Source organism: Micromys minutus (assembly GCF_963924665.1).
Source record: "Micromys minutus genome assembly, chromosome: 28".
NCBI lineage: Eukaryota > Metazoa > Chordata > Mammalia > Rodentia > Muridae > Micromys > Micromys minutus.
This window is the reverse complement of record NC_137963.1, coordinates 227,164-245,585: the sequence shown is the minus strand read 5'-3', so window position 1 is coordinate 245,585 and position 18,422 is coordinate 227,164. Positions and strand designations below refer to the sequence as shown.

The 18,422-nt window shown below is 40.0% G+C and overlaps 1 pseudogene across 1 annotated transcript; it reads right to left on the bottom strand.

Annotated features, from left to right (window-relative positions):
- Positions 1-11,138: 11,138 nt before the first annotated feature.
- LOC308438575 (phosphoglycerate mutase 1-like) lies at positions 11,139-11,908 on the bottom strand (annotated as a pseudogene). The gene has a single exon. The product of its transcript is annotated as a phosphoglycerate mutase 1-like (transcript).
- Positions 11,909-18,422: the final 6,514 nt, after the last annotated feature.

Genomic DNA, 18,422 nt, shown 5'->3' with positions numbered 1-18,422 from the left:
CTTAGAAATAATCATACCAACCTTATCCATCTAGAGATGAGCCGTGAGAAACATCCACATCTGCCTCCATGCTGTCTCCTCTCAAATCTCCCTCTTTCTCCACCTCCTTACTCCTTAGCAGCACTCTGTCTCCACCCACTCTCTACTGTCCAATCATGCATCACCTTGACATCAACCTACATGTATGCCCCATTAAAACTTGGGAGAATGACGCTCAAGAAGTGGGGTCTGTGTGGAGGAAGTTTAGGACAGTTTTCCATTGACCACACAAAGTTCTAAGAATGGTGTGGGAAGTCTAGAAGCCTCAGCTTCTCCCACCCTTAGCCACTTATCTAGTTTGGGTTTTAGCTGAAGCTTTTTTCAACACATAGTAAGCATTGGGTCCAGGTGGCTCAGAGTCCACCCCAAGAGTAGAGAGAAACAAAGAAAAACCTACATTTATCTTAAAGTCAAAAAAAAAAAAAAAGTTTTGCCTAATGCACCACATGGTTAAGTACTTAGAAATGTTTTCCAAACTGATTGGCTAACATTACAATCATGAGATTATAATAATCTCTCATAGTTTATATGACAATAAGAGCTGCAAGAATGTGCTAATCCAAAGCTGGCTACCTTGGTATGTGCCTACAAGAGGCTCCAGTGATTTGGGACTCAACAGACTATGGCAGGGAGATAGTGAATTCTAGCCTAGGCTGAGCTTCATAGTAAGACCCCCAAATTAAAAAAAAAAAGAAATAAAATAAAATAAATAACCCTAACATTAAAGGAGGGCATACATAAGTAGCCATTAAACTTTAAGCAGTACTAAATCATTAGTACCTGGGGAAAGCCTGGGATGTCCTAGTCTAACAGTTTAGCAGTCTAGCAATTTGACACAACATTAAAGGCTTCCAGGGTCCTATTGGGGCACAAGTCTGAGCTGCATTTGTACCAATATGAACATAAAGGAAGTAGCAAAATCCATCTAGATTATGAGTGTGACAGCTCCCTAGTTTGTTCCACTCTAAACCACAAAGAGCCATGATTTGGGTTAGGTGGAAAATGGGGGAGAAGTTTCACCAGTGTCCCAACCAGAAAGTTTAAGGATCTGATAGAGCAGAAAGTTTTTTCCAAGAATAAAGCCATCTGTACTGCTAAGAGGCTCCAGTGATTTGGGCATGTTTCTAATTGTTCTGATGTTAGAAGGCTCTGAAATGGATTTTTCTTCACCGCCCCCAGCTACCACTACTGCAGACGCCCTTGGAGCAATGTTTATTTCGAAACCAAATCAAATCCATATGCCTGTCTTACTTAAACTTGAGTCAAAACTGTTTAGTTTTAATTTATAAGGAAAAGAAAACTTTTATAGAGATAGCAAAAAGGGAACTTTTGCAAGCTTTATTAAACATATTTAAACAACCAATACTCAAGATGCAGGAACCACCATTTAAAATGGGAAGAAATGGGAAGAGGGAGGAAGGGAACAAAAGCAATTAGGAAAGTTTTCCAGGGACGCTTAAAGTCTCCTCTGATTCAACTGAACCTTCCCAACTGCTTTGAACTCTTAATTGACTGTTCCGGTGTAGCCATCTTTCATTGGCATAAGAAAAGGGCACAGTTTAGCCAAGTGTAAATTAGTTTTGATACCTCATCATGATTGTTGGATTGCTTTAAGATATTTTTGAAATAAACTTTTTCATGCGAGGGACCAGCTTTTGATCACTAATCAGTTATAATGCTGAATGTGTTTATCTCTTGATGATGAGCCAAATGCATTCAAGAAATGGGACAGCTGTGCTGTCTGTAGGACCAACTTGAGACTGCTTTTCTAAGGCTCCCTTCTGTCCTTGGGGCAATGGGTTAGTTGAGATAGTTTTCAAACAGAAATGTAATCACCGGAGAGTCTAGAAACTCCACTCTGGGGAGGGAGCAGAGCATAGGGGTGGGGAGAACATGGGGAGAGTGATGAATCACTCAAAGGTGAAAACTGATGAAGAAAGCAATGATGGGGGAGGGGAATAAGAACAACAGCAATTCAAGATGGAGAATCAGCAGACCTTGCTGATGAATGGGGAAGGTGAGGGTGTCAGAGACGTTAGAGAATGGCATCAACTTTTTGACCTGGGAACTCAAAAGATGGGAATATTCTACAGGATAGACATGTATATAAAAAATTAGGTATGAGACAAGATTCAAGCAGACAAGTGGTTTAAGGAACAGAACTATTCCATTAATATTTAGAGCATAGCTTGACCTTGCTTTCCAGATGACATTGGTATGAAATGTTTACCAAAAGGAGAGACAATATCACTAAAATATCCTGACATGCTGTGCTGGTCACTGTGGTTTGGACTGTTTATTTGCCAATATTTGACATATTAATAGGCTTTATTTGCTTGCATATTTACTTATTTCTTTGTTCATCAAACAAAAAAAGGGAAGAAAGAAAGTCTCTGCTAATGCTGAGCTGAGCAGAGTTTCTGTGACCTCTGGGCTTTCTTGGAGAGTGCCTGTGTGTCATTTCTCTTATGTTGACTTCACTACCAAACTGGAAATCTTACATTATAGAGATGTTATTAAAGAGGGAAGATACATGGCAAACAATTCTTGGTTACCATGTTCAGCAGATAATTAAGTCTTGGCTGACTATACAAGCCAAGTCCCAAGCCTCTACTGTGAGTAGTAAGTGAATGGCTGAGGAAGAAGAAAATCTATGACCCACATTAGGGCACAACTTAAAATATTAAAGGAACAGGACATGACAGAGAATTTGAGTTATTCTTTATTATAAAGTGACGAAAAATCACTGTAAAGGAGACCACATGTATATAATACTTTTCTGAGTGTGAAATAGACTGAAATTATTTTCTTTCTTTCTTTTCTTTACTTTTTGGAAAACCCTGGGCAAAGGCAGAGACAGAAAGTACCAACAAAGTAAGCATTCTAGGGACATAGGTTTATGGTAGGAGATGTCAAGTTTGGGAGTTTATTATTATTGTTGTTGTTGTTGTTGTTGAATATTTTATGTATTTACATTTCAAATGTTATCCCCTTTCCTAGTTCCTCCCTTTCCCATACCCCCTTCCCCCTGCTTCTATGAGGGTGCTCCCCTCCACCCACTCCCTTCCACCAACCCATTCCCTTCTACCTCTCTACTCTAGCTTCTCCTACACTGGGGCATCAAGACTTTACAGGACCAAGAACCACTCCTCTTGTTGATACTAAATAAGGTCATCCTCTGCTACATAGGTGGTTGGAACCATGGGTCCCTCTATGTGTACTCTTTGGTTGGTGGTTTAGTCCCTGAGAGATCTGGGCGGTCTGGTTGTTTGATATTGTTCTCTTATGGGGTTGCAGACCCTCTTAGGTCTTTCAGTCCTTTCTCTAACTCCTCCATTGGGTTCCCCATACTCAAACTGAGTTTTCTTAGTTACAGGATAGTGGTGGGTCTCTCAAGAGTCAAAGGGCAAGCCAAGGCATTTCTAAAAGGCAAAGCATATGGACCTGTTGGGCTCTCTTATGAAGGTGCAGAGTCTGTATCAACTGATAACAGTTCTGCCAAGTTATTTAGAGCAACTTTGGATAGAGTAGGAGGAAGGTGTGCTATTCCATACAGAGGTACATGACCTAGGGCTACATTATCACCAGGTGACACAGAGCAGACTTTCTGCAATAGGGACATGAGGGATGACATTAGAACATAATGGGTTTGGTTGGCACCAATATCTGCAGTCTGAAGAGCTCAGCGACTCGTGCCTCCAGGGCAACACTCAAATCAGTTTCCAAACATCTCTGAAGAGTGAGTTTAGCTGCATTCCTTCAGCAGTTCAGCGTAACATTTAGTTTGTTTTTTCATTTTAAGGTATTTCTTTTCTCTGCAGTTAAAATCATTAAAAAGTTTAAGAAGTTGGCTGTTCTTGTTCTGTGGGAATAGAATTTCTGGTTTTGTGGCAGAAGACTTTTTTTTTTTTTTTTGCCCACAGCAGAGCAAATAGGACAATTGTTTTAGAGTTTGCCTCAGCTCAGCCTGCTTTCCAAGACCCATAGGCATAACATAGGCCACATGGATGCCTGCATACAGGATATCACACCAGGAGAGGGACACTGAGCTCAGGAGACTCATCATTTTATAGAAAATATGGGTTTCAGAAAGAAACCTTACTACAAACTTGCCTATTGCAAATTAAGCCTTGAAAGTACAGCCTGGGCATAAAGCAAAGGTGGTCATGTATATGCCATAGGACACCAACTGTGTAGATGGGCAAGACACCCATGAAAGACTCTCCAGCTCCTTTCTCTCATGATCCCATTCTGTATCTAACTTCCCTTCCTGTCCTGAAACCAGGAATCAAACAGACCCCTCCCAAAGCCTAGACCATCCTGTCTCTGAGTTCTGGACCCTGTGAAGAACCCCAAATTCAGAAGTCAAACTGTTTCAAGTTGTCTGCTGTTTCAGGTCCCCCAATAATGCCGTCAGCTCATCTGGCTTCCTCCATGGCACCTAGGCGGGAGACTTGTTACCACCTCAGGGCAACCTTCCATTCCTGCCCTCAGAGGCCTGCCCTCCACAGGTTTCTGCCTTGGAAGACTGCTCTCTTTTGGTATTCTAAAGCCCCACAAAGTGCTTGGAGCTATACCAACTTCCAGCAACCTCTAGGTTAGCATTCTAAAGCTTGCCAAAGGTTTGCCACTTCTTTGGCACCTAGCTGTCACCAAAAATTCAGACTTTCTATTTTCCTGTTTGTCACTCCTTCATGATGACCTTCTGTTTTCCTGTTATTCAGTATAGAAAATACAAGTCCTTGTTGGGCTCAGTGGTTAAGTGCACTGACTGCTTGCTTTCAAGATAGGCCCATATAAACATTTTATCTTCATTTACAGTAGAGTCAGGTAAGCTGCAATGCTCAGTAGGTTATGCATCTACAAATGATCATACTTCCAACCTAAGATGAATTTATAGGATGTAACATCAGCATAAACAAAGGAAACTTTAAAGTTATTTGGAGGAATTTGTTAAGTTTTAAGTAACTGAACATCAAAGGCTGTTGTGCTGAATTTATAAGTAAAACAAGATGTGTAAGTTAAACTTAGAAACAAGAAAGTAAACTTTATAGTTTTTATAACTGGGATGTCAATTTTAAAAGATTACTTTCTGACTCACTTAAAAAAAAAAAATCCTTAAATGGAGCTGAGACAGTGGTGGCTCCGCAGATAAGGCCCTAACTCTGCCAGCCCTCACAACCCAAGTCCAATGCCTGGACCCCCCATAGTGGAGAGAGAATCAGCTCCCCAAAGTTATCTGTTGTACCTTCATGCCTCACTTGCAGTGTGGAAAGCACACAGATGAAAACTTAATAAAAGTCGTTAAAATGAGTGTGGGTTTGGAATTAGGATAAAATTTCCAACAATTCCTAAAATGGCTGTAAACAAAGTTTTGCCATTCTACATTTATACTTCATAATGTGACATTCTCAGTGTTGGCAATAACAACATAAGAACACTGATCATTGCTAAGAAGGACAGAATATGTTGTATGATCTCTAACATCAAATAAATAGCTACAACTTAATTCTCTATGTAAGAAATAAGCAAGCATACCTACCTTGTTAGTATGTAAATCTGCTTTCAACTTTAATAAATAAAAGTATATATACCAAAACCTTTTTTAAAAATTGCTTTGGAGGTGTTTTGTTGCAGTAAATATTAAAAAGGAATCTTTTGCTACTGGTCCTGAGGGGTCTCACTCTGAGGGAGCTCTCACTCCATGAGCACTCCATTGTGAAGCTGAACACCTGGCTTCTTTCTCTACTATGCAGTCCTCTAAGCAATTAGTAACCATGCCTGGTATACACTCATCTCATTTCTCAGATCCCTGAGCCAGATCTGCACACTCTCAGCTGTTGGCTTTCACACACTGTTCTCCACAGCTGGGTAAAAACATGACTCGACAATCAACAATTTATCAATCAGATTTATATATTAAATTCTCAATCTACAATATATCCAAATGATAAGTTCACTGCCAATTAATAAAGATATAAACCACCCACTTATACAAGATCAAATTGATCCAGTTCACCTTGATCTGAACCATCCTCCTCTGCCATCTCCATCTTGAATCTCCTGCTTTCTCCTTCTCTTATGCCTTACCAAAACTTTGTCCCCACCACACTCTCTACTGTCCAATCATGTATCACCTTGACCTAACTAGTGCCAGCCCTCACCTGCATACAGACATCAACCTACAGTGTTTTTGTTTTTGTTTGTCTGTTCATTGAAATAGAATCCCACTATATGGTCCTAGCTGACCTGGAACTTGGAATATAGGCCAGGATGGCCTTAAACTCATAGAGATTTGTTGTTGATTGTCTTGCAGCCATTTATATTTTGCTGCTAATTTCACTTCCCCAAGAAGGGTTGCCTAGTCACATACTCAGGTGACTTCATCAGAACCTTATTCCCATTTTAATCTGTAAAATAAAGGCAAGAGCTGGTGATTGGGCAAGAGAAGGGCAGATGGAGAGAGAGGGTCAGAAGAGGAGGAGAAGGTGGTGGAAGAAGAGGGAGCTGGAACACATGGCCCAGAGAAACCACAAGTTATAAGGGATCTCATAGCTGGGGAATAGAGTAGTGCAGTGATAGATCTGCCCAATCTAGGCACACAGCTTGTATTCATATTTACTTAGTTGTGTTTTCATTGAATGGGTTTATTCAGGTTGAAGAGCTTACTACAACAGAGATTCACTTACCTCTGCCTCCTAAGGACTTGAGTTAAAGGTACCACAGCTGGATTAAATAAATTTGCTTCCACCACCAACAACACACACACACAAATACATATAAATACATTTATATATTTTACATTTACATTTTACATACATATATGTATATACAGAGTTGCATATACATTCTTCACACAAAGAAAGGTTGTAAATGAAGAATCTTAAGCTAGTCATCTCTATTGAGATATAGCTCAGTAGGCAGAGCTCTTGTCTGGCACACACAAAGATAAAGACCTGGCTTTCAGCACAAAATAAAACCAACAATAATTCTAGCACTTGGAAATGAGAAAAAGATAGAGTTCAGAAGTTCAAGGTCATACTTGGCTAAACAGTGACTTCAAGAGTTCAAAATCAACCTGAGCTACAAGAAACTCCATCTTTTTTTAAAAAAAAAATGTCTTTGGGGCTAGAGAGATTGCTCAGTGGTTAAGAACACTGACTGCTCTTCCAGAGGTCCTGAGTTAAAATCCCAGCAACCACATGCTGGCTAACAATCATCTGTAATCAGATCTGGTGCCCTCATTTGTATGTTTGAAGACAGCTACAGTGTGTCTATATACAATAAATAAATAAGTATAAATAGTAAAAACATATACAAAAATAATATTTTTTAAAAAGTCTTCATCTATATAGTTGATATTTCAGTTCAATTATTTAAAACAAGCACACAATCTAATTGGACATTTAAAACTATGACACAGTCTCAGTGGAAGAACCCAGTCCTAATAGAAGTCCAGACACAGCAGTTGTGTGGAAATACCCTTGGCTGCTCAAACTTTTGAAAGTAGCTGCAGTATAGTCAGTAGTTTCTGTGGGCCTGTGTTGTAGCATCCTTAAAGAACATTCCAAGCAAAGCCCACAAGTATAACATGTATATGGGGGCTCTTCCAGCCTCAGTTTCTATTCATTATTGGCTTTTCATTTATTACTATTTTCCACCCTAACTCCAGGAATCTAGCATATTTTTCAAATCAAATTAAAATTTTTCTAATTTTGCCAAATCCCCAAAGCAACTGTACAGATTTGAATGGGGAAAAATGGAATTTGGAAAGTAACGTGAAGTTGTTGCGGGATAGCCAGAAAGCCACCAGATGTTGCTGCTATAAAGAATATAAAGTGCTCTTTGCTAAACGTGCATGTGATTAAATGTTAGAGAACTACTCTCTCATTACAGTAATGGGGATTCTTTTTTCTTACGAAGTTCCAGTTTTCCTACCCAGAGTCTCTTTGACTAAATGAATCTCGTATGTGCAATCAAAACATGTGTGTCATTGGACCTCAAGATAATTTGAGCAATTTTTGTTAAAAGAAACCATCGTGGTAAACACTCTTTGAAAACAATTTCATGAAAGAGACATTTTAAAGTTATTATTTTAAATGTAACCATACACCTTTGCTTTGGCCATGGTACATTTTTCTTTTATGAGAAACGGTTGTACTTAGATGTATGTCTGTATCAGTGTAGAAATTAGGTTTTGGTTTTTGAATGATGGCCAGGCTTTATACAACAGTGCAGGCAAATTCCAAAATTTCCCAAAAATAAGAAATGCTTTTCCTAAAAGTATTGGTAGTGAGAACTTGGAAGTAACTTCAATTATGCTCCTTCTTCCTTCATCTGTGTTTATTGAGCACCTACCTTGTGTTAACTTTGTTCTCAGTACAAGAAGTCTCAGCTGGGGAAGTGTCCACATTTCTACAATCTATTTTATACCAAAGAACAGAATATCATGTGGTCCTAAGTGCCATGGCACATACATTTGCCAACGAAAATTATATTCACAATATAGAAGCCAAAGAGACAAGTTACAAAGAAGATTGTAGGATGAAAATTTTTTATTTAAAATGTAAGTACCGATGTATGAACTAATAATTACTGAAGACTTACTATCCTTAGGCATTATTCTCTATACTTCATATAAATTATTTCATTGTATCTTCATTCCAGCTCTGCATAGTTTGGAGCTCATGTTATCATAACCTGGCTTTAGAGATAAATAGAGTGGAAATTAAGATACAGGAAGGTCATCATGCTTTTTTAAAACATCATTTACTTTGATTTTATGTGCATTGGTGCTTTGCTTGCATGTATATCTGTGTGAGGGTCTTAGATCTTGGGGTTACAGACAGCTGGCATGTGAGTGCTGGGATTTGAACCTGGGTCCTCTGAGAAGAGCACTCAGTGTGTCCTTAAGCACTAAACAATCTCCCCAGCCCCCTATCATGATTTTAAAGTCATATAACTTCTAAATTAAACAAACAAACAAACAAACTTAACTTTAATTCAGGCAGTTTGGTCTGGAGCTGTGTAGTTGACTGATACACTATTCCAAATTGTGAGCGGGGCTAAAACACTGAATGTCCCCAGAGAGGTGGGGAACAGCTGCTTTCCACAGCCTTCCACCCAGCTGCCACTAATTAACACTTTGTGCAGTAGAATTTTTTAAAAAAAAATAACTAGTGAATTCATATTAGAATGTTGCTACTAATTAAACAGTGCATCCACTCACGGCCTTTTTCTATTCTAAAATCCAACCCAAGACCCCGAGTTTCATTAATTTTCATGTCTCTGTGACAACTCCTCAGTATTTGTCATTAATGACCCTGACATCCATAAAGAGTCTTATTTGTAGATTGCCCGTTAATTTGAATTTTCTCGATGTCTCATTATGACAGGACAGACTTTTATGTTTTCAGCAGTGATGACACTAAGAGTACCAGACTGTCTCACTAGGAGGAACACTGTGCCCTCTTCCTTACTATAGATGTTAGCTTCCATCTTCTAATGTGCTCTCTGCTTGGATTTTCCCATGACAAACACATTTCTTTTCCCTCTGTGATCCTCTGCTAAGGACTGCACAGAGATATTTCAAGACCCAGCTGTTAGCATTTTGTCTAAGCTCTGCCCCACAGTTACCTAGCAACAGCCAGGTATGCCTGCCTCACTATAAAAAGGGCTGCTTGCCCCCTCCACTCTCTCTTGCTCTTGCCTTCTTACCCCCTGCTCTGTCCTCTGTCCCTTCTCCCTTGGAAGGGAGCTCTCTCCACATGCTCATGACCAGCATTTACTGCTCTGTGCTCTCTCTCTCTCTCTCTCTCTCTCTCTCTCTCTCTCTCTCTCTCTCTCTCTCTCTCTCTCTCTCTCTCCTTCTCTCCTTCTCTCCTCTCCTCTCTGTCTCTACTACCCTCTCAACTCCCCTCCCCATGCCCTCAATAAACTCTATTCTATACTTTACCAGTGTGTGACTGACTGGTCTCTCAGTGGGGAGGGATGCCTCAGCATGGGCCTGCCAAGGTACCCCTTTACCACACATCCACCAAACATATTCCCTCTCTCTTTATATTTTTATAAACACAAAACCAGCAACTACACTCAAACTTTGACCCACCAACTTTAGCATCCATCGGTAGAACTTGCTTGAAGTCAACATTGCTCTGGTATTCCAATGGTGACTTTTCTAGATATCTTTGTCTTTTTTATATTTGCTTATTTTTTTATTGCACATCACTCCTTTATTATACTAATCTGGAAAGAGATTTAGTTGTTATGCCCAAATGAGTTCTGAACCCACACAGTAGGGTCAAGCAGCTGGAACATGATTCAAACAGTGAAAGACAAAAACTTGGACATGATCAAGGGGCTCTTCACCTCTACAAAACAAGGCAAAGGGATCCAAACACAGCAAGAGGTACAAGGAGTTTGTCCCATTTGATATGAGGAATGGCTTATTTCTAGTGACCACATAGGACTGTTTCAACTGCCACTAGCAACCTCAGAGTGCTTTTGTGTGCTGATATATGTATATACACTTTTTTATATAAAAGTAAATGTAATACATAGACTTGACAAGATTGATCCAACTTTATAGGGCCAGCAGCTCTTTTAGGGTCAGAGAGAAAGTGGGGTCTTTCAAATCACCATGAGGTTACTTTCACTCTCCACTGGAATGACTATGCCCCCAGTTACCTAATGTGGGAAGAATGAAGGACAGATTCCAGGGACAAAACTGGACTGCAGCTTCTCATTGGTCATACCACAGTGCAGTTCCTCCCTGACTTCTTCCTAAGCAGACCCTTAGTAAACAAAGAACTAAGAAAAACTATAATTACTATCTCTCAACTCTCTTGGTACAGGGAGCCATCTCTGGATGTGGACCAAGAACCTGCACCCCAGAGGTGTTATTCTGACTAGATTCTATGAAGGGAATGGGTGCAGGGGATAAAATACTAAAATGAAAATGGGATCCACAGGTCCCCATCTGCAGCTACAACTTAAACTTAAGATCCTAAAGACGTAGTCAGTGTGGCAGGTGCTGGGGAGGGTGCAGGAGGCAGGAACAGGCAGGGAAGGTGTTAGGGAAGGAGTCTGCCTCCTTTCCTTCACTTCTTCACCTTGCCCTGAGCAGCCACAGCTTCCATGGCTTTACGCAAGGGCTCCTCATCTCCCAGAAACTGCATGGGCTTGATGGGCTTCAAGTTCTTGTCCAATTCATAGACAATGGGAATGCCCGTTGGCAGGTTCAGCTCCATGATAGCCTCTTCTGAAAGACCCTCCAGATGCTTGACAATGCCCCGAAGGCTGTTGCCATGGGCAGCAATCAAGACCCTTTTCCTCTCTTTGATCTAGGGGACAATTTCTTCATTCCAGAAGGGCAGCGCTCTGGCAATAGAAGAGAGCGCTTCAGGCTCTCACAGGAGGGCAGCTGGTCCTCAGTAAGGTCTGCGTACCTGCGATCCTTGCTGATGTTGCTGTAGAAGGGATGATCAGGCTCCATTGGAGGTGGTGGGACATCGTAAGATCATCCCCAGATCTTTACCTATGCCTCGCCATGCTTAGCAGCAGTTTCTGCTTTTTTGAGACCCGTTAGACCCCCATAGTGTCTCTCACTGAGGCGCCACATCCTGACCACCGACAACCACATCTGGTCAGTGGCATCCAGAACTGTCCAGAGGGTTCGGATTGCTCTCTTTTGAACAGAGGTGGAACAGATGTCAAACTCATAGCCAGCATCTCGTAACGACTACCCGCCGCGCTTCGCCTCCTCATGGCACGCCCGGCTCAGGTCGGCGTCGCACCTGCCACTGAAGCAGTTCTCCAGGTTCCAGGCGCTCTCGCCATGCCTGATCAGCACCAGCTTGTAGGCAGCCATGACGACGGACAGAGGATGCGGCAGCCTATTTGCTTATTTTTAATCTTTTGAAGAGTCGCTTCTTTCCTATGTTTATTTCCTTAATTCTTTATTGGTAGCAGTGTGGATTCACAAATACTTATCTCTGGGTTCTAACTCAATAGCAGGTTAGTGTCATTGACTTGTCAAAACCTCCTAAGAGCCCACAGGCAGCTGGTTATCTTGATTGCACTAAGTGACATGGGAAGATTTAGGTGCTGTTCCTGGACTGTATACCCTGGGATGGGGAATGCTGAGCATCAGCTCACAACCTGAGCTTTGGCTCTGCTGCCTGACTTTCCTGTCATGGTGGATTGTGCAGCAGAATAACCCTTTCTCCCATAAGCTGCTTTCTTTCATTAAGGTACTTTTATCACACAATTCAAAAAAAAAAATTCCCATCTCTCCCTCCTTCTCATCTCCTTCTTTTGCTCCCTTCCTTCCATCCTCCTGCGTTCTTTTTTTCTGCCAGAATTTCTTTACATTCTGAGACAAGATGCTCTAGGCTCATCCTGTATTTTCCTAACTCTGGAATAAATCACTTCTCCAGTTGTTGGTTCTTTGTCTCTGGCCAATAGGTCCCGGTGAAGGAAGAGAAAAACCTGGTCTGGTTCTCTCAGGGGCTAAATAGGAAGCGATGATGCTGATGGCCCAAAAGAAACACATCCAGCTGGAAGTCTTGTCAAAGCAGGAACTCACTAATATGGCAGCAATTTGTTTATGTAGAGAGGAGAAGAGGGTAGAAATGGAGGTATGGGGTGAGATGATGGGCCTATAAGAAATTTATAAGTCAGCAGTAGCTAGGCAGAGGTAATCTCATTCAGGTCAGCAGATTGTGCTGAGTCATTCTCAAGTAGAAGTGAATGACAGGTCTCAAAAATCAAGCCAGGCTTATGCTCTCCCACGAGGCCACAGGGACTTAGGCCAAGTGCAGGACCTCTTGTTCTCAAGGCCCAAGCTAAGGCCAAAATGGGGCCCAACATCCAGAGAGCTCTGATTCCTATTCTAGGAAAAGGAACAGTTTCTAGATGGCAAATGTGTGCTGTCTGAGCTCATTGTTGCAATATTGTCACTAGATCTAGGCCATTATACAGAATTTAGAAGTGTACACAGAAAAATCAACCCCTACTTATCCTTCTTTCCCTCTCCCTTTCTCCTTCTGTGTGTGTGTGTGTGTATGTGTGTGTGTGTGTGTGTGTGTGTGTGTAAATTTTAAATTGATACCTCAATTTTCATCTTATAAATTCCATTCTCCCTATTCAGATAATCAAAACATGGCTGGCATGAAAATCTTTTTTTTCAAAAAAATGATTTGTGTTATATAGATTTTATACTTATTTATTCAATGCCAATATCCACACAAAATACACACAGAATTTCTAACCCATATCTCTGTAAGAAGCAAGCATACTAATTGAAATACAGTATTCATCCCCCATTCTTTTGTTAGCAACCTCACAGCACTCAGTAAGAATGTTGTTAAATAACCAATACAGATCTTTCCCGTGCTGTTAGTGTTCTTACTCTTCTTTAATAGAGCTGAACTGTTACTGTCCGTAGTCTGTATTGATTACTTTTGCACTGTTCTGATAGAATTGGTGACCAACATGTGAGCTTTATTTTGGTTCATGGCTTTAGAGGGTCTCAGTCCATCATGGAGGAAAAAGTTCCACAGAGTTCACAGCAGAAGTGTACAGTGAAGGTTCCCCACAGCACAGTGCATCAGAAAGTAGAGAGAGTGGCCAGAAACAGGGTCCTAGATTTAACTTTCAAAAGAAGCTCCTAGAAATTCTATTTTACCAGCTAGATCCCACCAAACAAGAGTAGTTTCCCAAAATATCAACAATATCTGTGGACCAAATATTCAAACATGAAACCATGATGGATATTTCAGATTCAAAACATAACCTTCTATGTTGGGTTCTCACTGCATTCTGGATGTTTTGCTACAAACATACATGTAAAAAAGCTTTATCCTTAGGGGTATGCAAGCCTGTGGATTTGATAGATGTATAATTATGAATCAATCACTAGAATTATGTTACAGAGCAGGCTGTCAGTGACTGTGACACTTCCCTCATGCTGCCCCATTTGAGACAGCTCTCACCCCCTGGCTTTTCATAGCAATTGCTTTCATTTTTCACCTTTACTGTATTGCTATTTTCAAAATGTCAATGGGAATGGAATCACAGAATGTGTGTAGCCTTTGGGAACTGGCTTGTTTTCAATTAGGAGAATGTATCTATGATTCATTCATTTTGTAAATCATTAGTTCCTTCTTTATTTCTGAGTAGTATTCTATTGTACAACCTACTAGTAGTGTTCTGTTGAAGTGCATCTGGGTTTACTATAGATTTTATGAATTATAAATAAAAATACCAAAATCATTAGCACTTTGTTTCCATTAATCTTTTCAAATACCCAGGAATAAAGTTGTTGGATCATTACTTTAAGTAAATGCTAAGTTACCACTGCTTTCCATGACTGAACCACTCTGAATTGCAACAGAAATAATCTGTAATGTATCCCTCTAAGAGGAAATTATGCAGCCACAACAACTTTGTAGATGAATATTCATAGGCAGACGTTTACAAATTTTAAAACCGAGTTATGAAACATTACAATACAGAGCATTGAACATGGCTGGCACATTTTCATTGAATATGAAACAATGTTTTCTTTAAAACTATGATTTTTTGTTATAATATATTAAAAGGCCATAAGCTATTTATTCTACTCATTCTTTTCTGTTGAATGATTTATCACACTTGTAAAGTTTTAGTGATAAGATAGTATTTTATATGTTGATTCTTATACATATTTATTTTTACCTTTATTGTTGTTGTTCCACAATGTGGCTTTGCTGAGTTGGTTCTGTCTTTCCACCTTTTTATGGTTCTGAGAATTCAAATCAGGTGTCAGGCTTGCAGTCTCTGCTAGCAAGTACCCTTATTACTGAGTCATCCAGTCAGCCTCTAATGATATTTTCTTACAAGTATGAAAAGGTGAAAACATGAAATTCTCAAGATACATTGCCAAAGGTCCCCAGGACTCTCCAACACCAACATGCAATAGAACTTTCCTGGTTATGGTCTGATATGAAAATACCACACAGGCTCACGTTCTCATTTGCTTGTCCCTAGACAGGAGTGCTGTCCTTGGGGGGACATGGGGTCCTTTGAAAGTGGGGTATAGCTGGCAGAAGTAGGCCACCTAAGATGGGCATGTGAAGGTTATACCCAGCTTCAGTTCCTGTTGTGAACACTCTGCTTCCTAATGTGTGAGGGATCTGTGCCACAGACTTGCTCTGACATGACTCCTACCAGGCCTTTCCCACAATGACTGAAACCCCCAGAAACAATAAGGCAAAATAAATCACTCCTCCATCAGATTGTGTTTTTCACCTACTGAAGTCACAGCATCATAAAGACAATCCATTCAATTTCAACATCTTGTTTGCCTTCAATTCCCAGCCTTGAATCTTCCCACTGTTTAGTCGGTCCTTGCTCTGGTATGACTATTTGTATCACTCCAAGCCTTGAAGTCCAGTCTCTAATGTCCTGCTTTTGAAAAGCAGAGCTTCTGAATGGGATTGCAGTCTTTATAATTCAATCCCAGAGACCCGACAAATGAATATATGACAAGAAGGCACCATCTATAAACCAGACAGCCAGGAAATGGGCCCTCACCAGACACATAATTTACCAACACCTTGGTCTCAAGCTTTCCAGATGCTAGCACTGTGGGAAACTGCTCTCTGGCTATAGGCTTGCAGTGTTTTCTTAAGGCACCCCCAAAAGAACAAGATAACCCCTTTTTCTTTCCTGCACAGGTCCCCCTGGGAAATGGACTTTCCTGTAGTATCTATGTGGCCTGAAGATAAAGGGAACACTGTTGTCAAGGAGTAGAGTTCCCAGTAGAGTGAACAGATGTACTCCAGTTGATCCTCCTTGAGTTTCCTCTTTCTGGTAGCTGACCCACATCTGTTAAGTGTCAACATGTCACTCCATTGCCTCGTTCACTTTTTAATCACTTTTTATTATTTTAAGATGTTCCAAAGAGTCAGAAATGGAGCCTACTTTGCAATTTTTGGATGCTTTACTGAGCCAATAAACATGTGGTTCGCTTTAATCTAATCTGAAAATGTTTAAGTATCACATTGAAAACTGTTAGGAAGGTATGAAACATTGGACCAGCAGGAAGGCTCAGTGGTGGAAGTACTCACTGTGCAAACCTGATAACATGAGTTCAGTCCTAATATCCCACAGTGGAAAGAGGGTGATGACTCCTGAAGGTTGTCTTCCCACCTCCACACGTGCTCTGTCCTGTACATACCACACTCACACGTGCACACATGCCACATGCACACACAATAAAATAAGTAATTGAAATAATAAAAAAGAAAGATTATTATTTACATTTTAATTAAAAGAACAAAAACAAACAAAAAGAAATTTATCTTAAATTTTTTCCATCAAACACACATTCTCTACCTTTTGAATACTAACAGTTATTTTTTTTCTTAATATTTCTTTTGTGTGTGTGTGTGTGTGCATCTGTGTCTGTGTGTGTATGGAGTGCTAATGCCTGAGGAAGATGCAGACAACAGATCCCCCCTGGAACATGGAGGAAAGATGACTGTGAACAGCCAAACAGGAGTGCTAGGAACCAAACCACATCATGTGCAGAAGCAGTACATCTCTCTGAGCCATCTCTCCAACCTGAAGGTTACTCTAAAGCAAGCAATGTGCACAGCTCTCCTAAGAGCATGATAAAATACACTTCAACAGGAAGTAGAGGGATGGTCAGAAGAAAAATTTCCTGAAATCCAGTCATGAACCATATATCAACAATAACTTAGAGAATCCTAGGTTTTTCTATGAGAAATCTTGGAATTACTATCCTAGAAAAATTATGAGGGAGAAATATTATTATATCACTAGCAAATGTACTATATAATAAGTTTGGAACACATACAGACAGAACTTACAGAATCTAGAAAGCTGAGAAATGTAAATTGATCAATTATTGTTCACACAGAGATCTGACAGTGTATCTGTCAATTTCCTAATCATGAATAGGGACATTCTCAAACTGACCACTACTTACGACTTAGAAGACCTTAGAAAAGAGATTTACATTACTGTGGTCAGGAGCAGGCAGAGCAAGCAGGATGGGGATGGAAGTTCTTCCTTGCTGTCTAGCTTGCATACTGAAGGAGTGTGCTATATAGGTCATTGAGGAGAATTGTCATCAAATGTCTTTTTTTTTTTTAAATGAATTCTTCAATTTTTTTCTAAACCCGTGAAACCTAACATTATAGTTTTGATAAGCATTGTATTGAATCTGTAAGTTAATTTTGCTTTTTTTTTGAACAACTTTATTTTAAAAAACAAAGATAAAGGAACAAATTTTAAGAATTTTTGCATAAAAGTATACGAATACATTTTTGTCAGGGCTTGGCTTTTTTTTTCCAAAAGTTTAATAGTGTGAATTAAGGTCTTACTAGTTACAATGAGCATAAAGTACATGTAAAACAGGATATAACCTGGAATTAGTCGAACTTTTCTTGTGTCTAAGGATTGAGCATAATGGTTTTTTCTTTTCTTTCTTTTTTTTTTTCTTGAACTTCACACAGTCTGTGAGATGTTTCTGGGGGTGTTCAGAGCTTTCAGGGGTTAGTATCCCATTATCAGTGACTGAATATTATGTCTGTTCTTTTGTGACTGGGTTGTCTCACTCAGGATGATATTCTCTAGATGCAACCATTTTCTTAAGAATTTTGTTAAGTCATTGTTTCTGATAGCTGAGTAGTACTCCATTGTGTAAATGTACCACAATTTTTGTATCCATTCATCTACTGAACGAAATCTGGGTTCTTTCCAGCTTCTGGCTATTATAAATAGAGTTGCTATGAACATTGTAGTGCATAAGCCTTTGTTGCATATTGGAGTGTCTCTGGGGTATATGCCCAGAAGTAGAATAGCTGGATCTTCAGGTAGTACTATGTCCAATTTTCTGAGGAATTGCCAGACTGATTTCCAGAGTGGTTGTATCAGTTTACAACCCCACCAACAGTGGAGAAGTGTTCCTCTTTCTCCACAACCTCGCCAGCATCTGCTGTCATCTGAGTTTTGGATCTTGGCCAATCTGACTGGTGTGAGTTGGAATCTCAGGGTTGTTTTGATTTGCATTTCCCTGATGGCTAAGGATGTCGAGCACTTAGATGTTTCACAGCCATTTCATATTCCTCAATTGAGAACGTTTTGTTTAGCTCTGTACCCCATTTTTTAATAGGGTTGATTCTCTGGTGTCTAGCTTTTTGAGTTCTTGTATGCCTTGGATATTAGGCCTCTATCTGATGTGGAGTTGGTAAATATCTTTTCCCATTCTGTTGGCTGCCGTTTTGTTTTCTTGACAATATCCTTGGCCTTACAGAAACTTTGCAATCTCATTAAGTCCCATTTGTTAATCTTTGATCTTAGAGCTTGAGCCA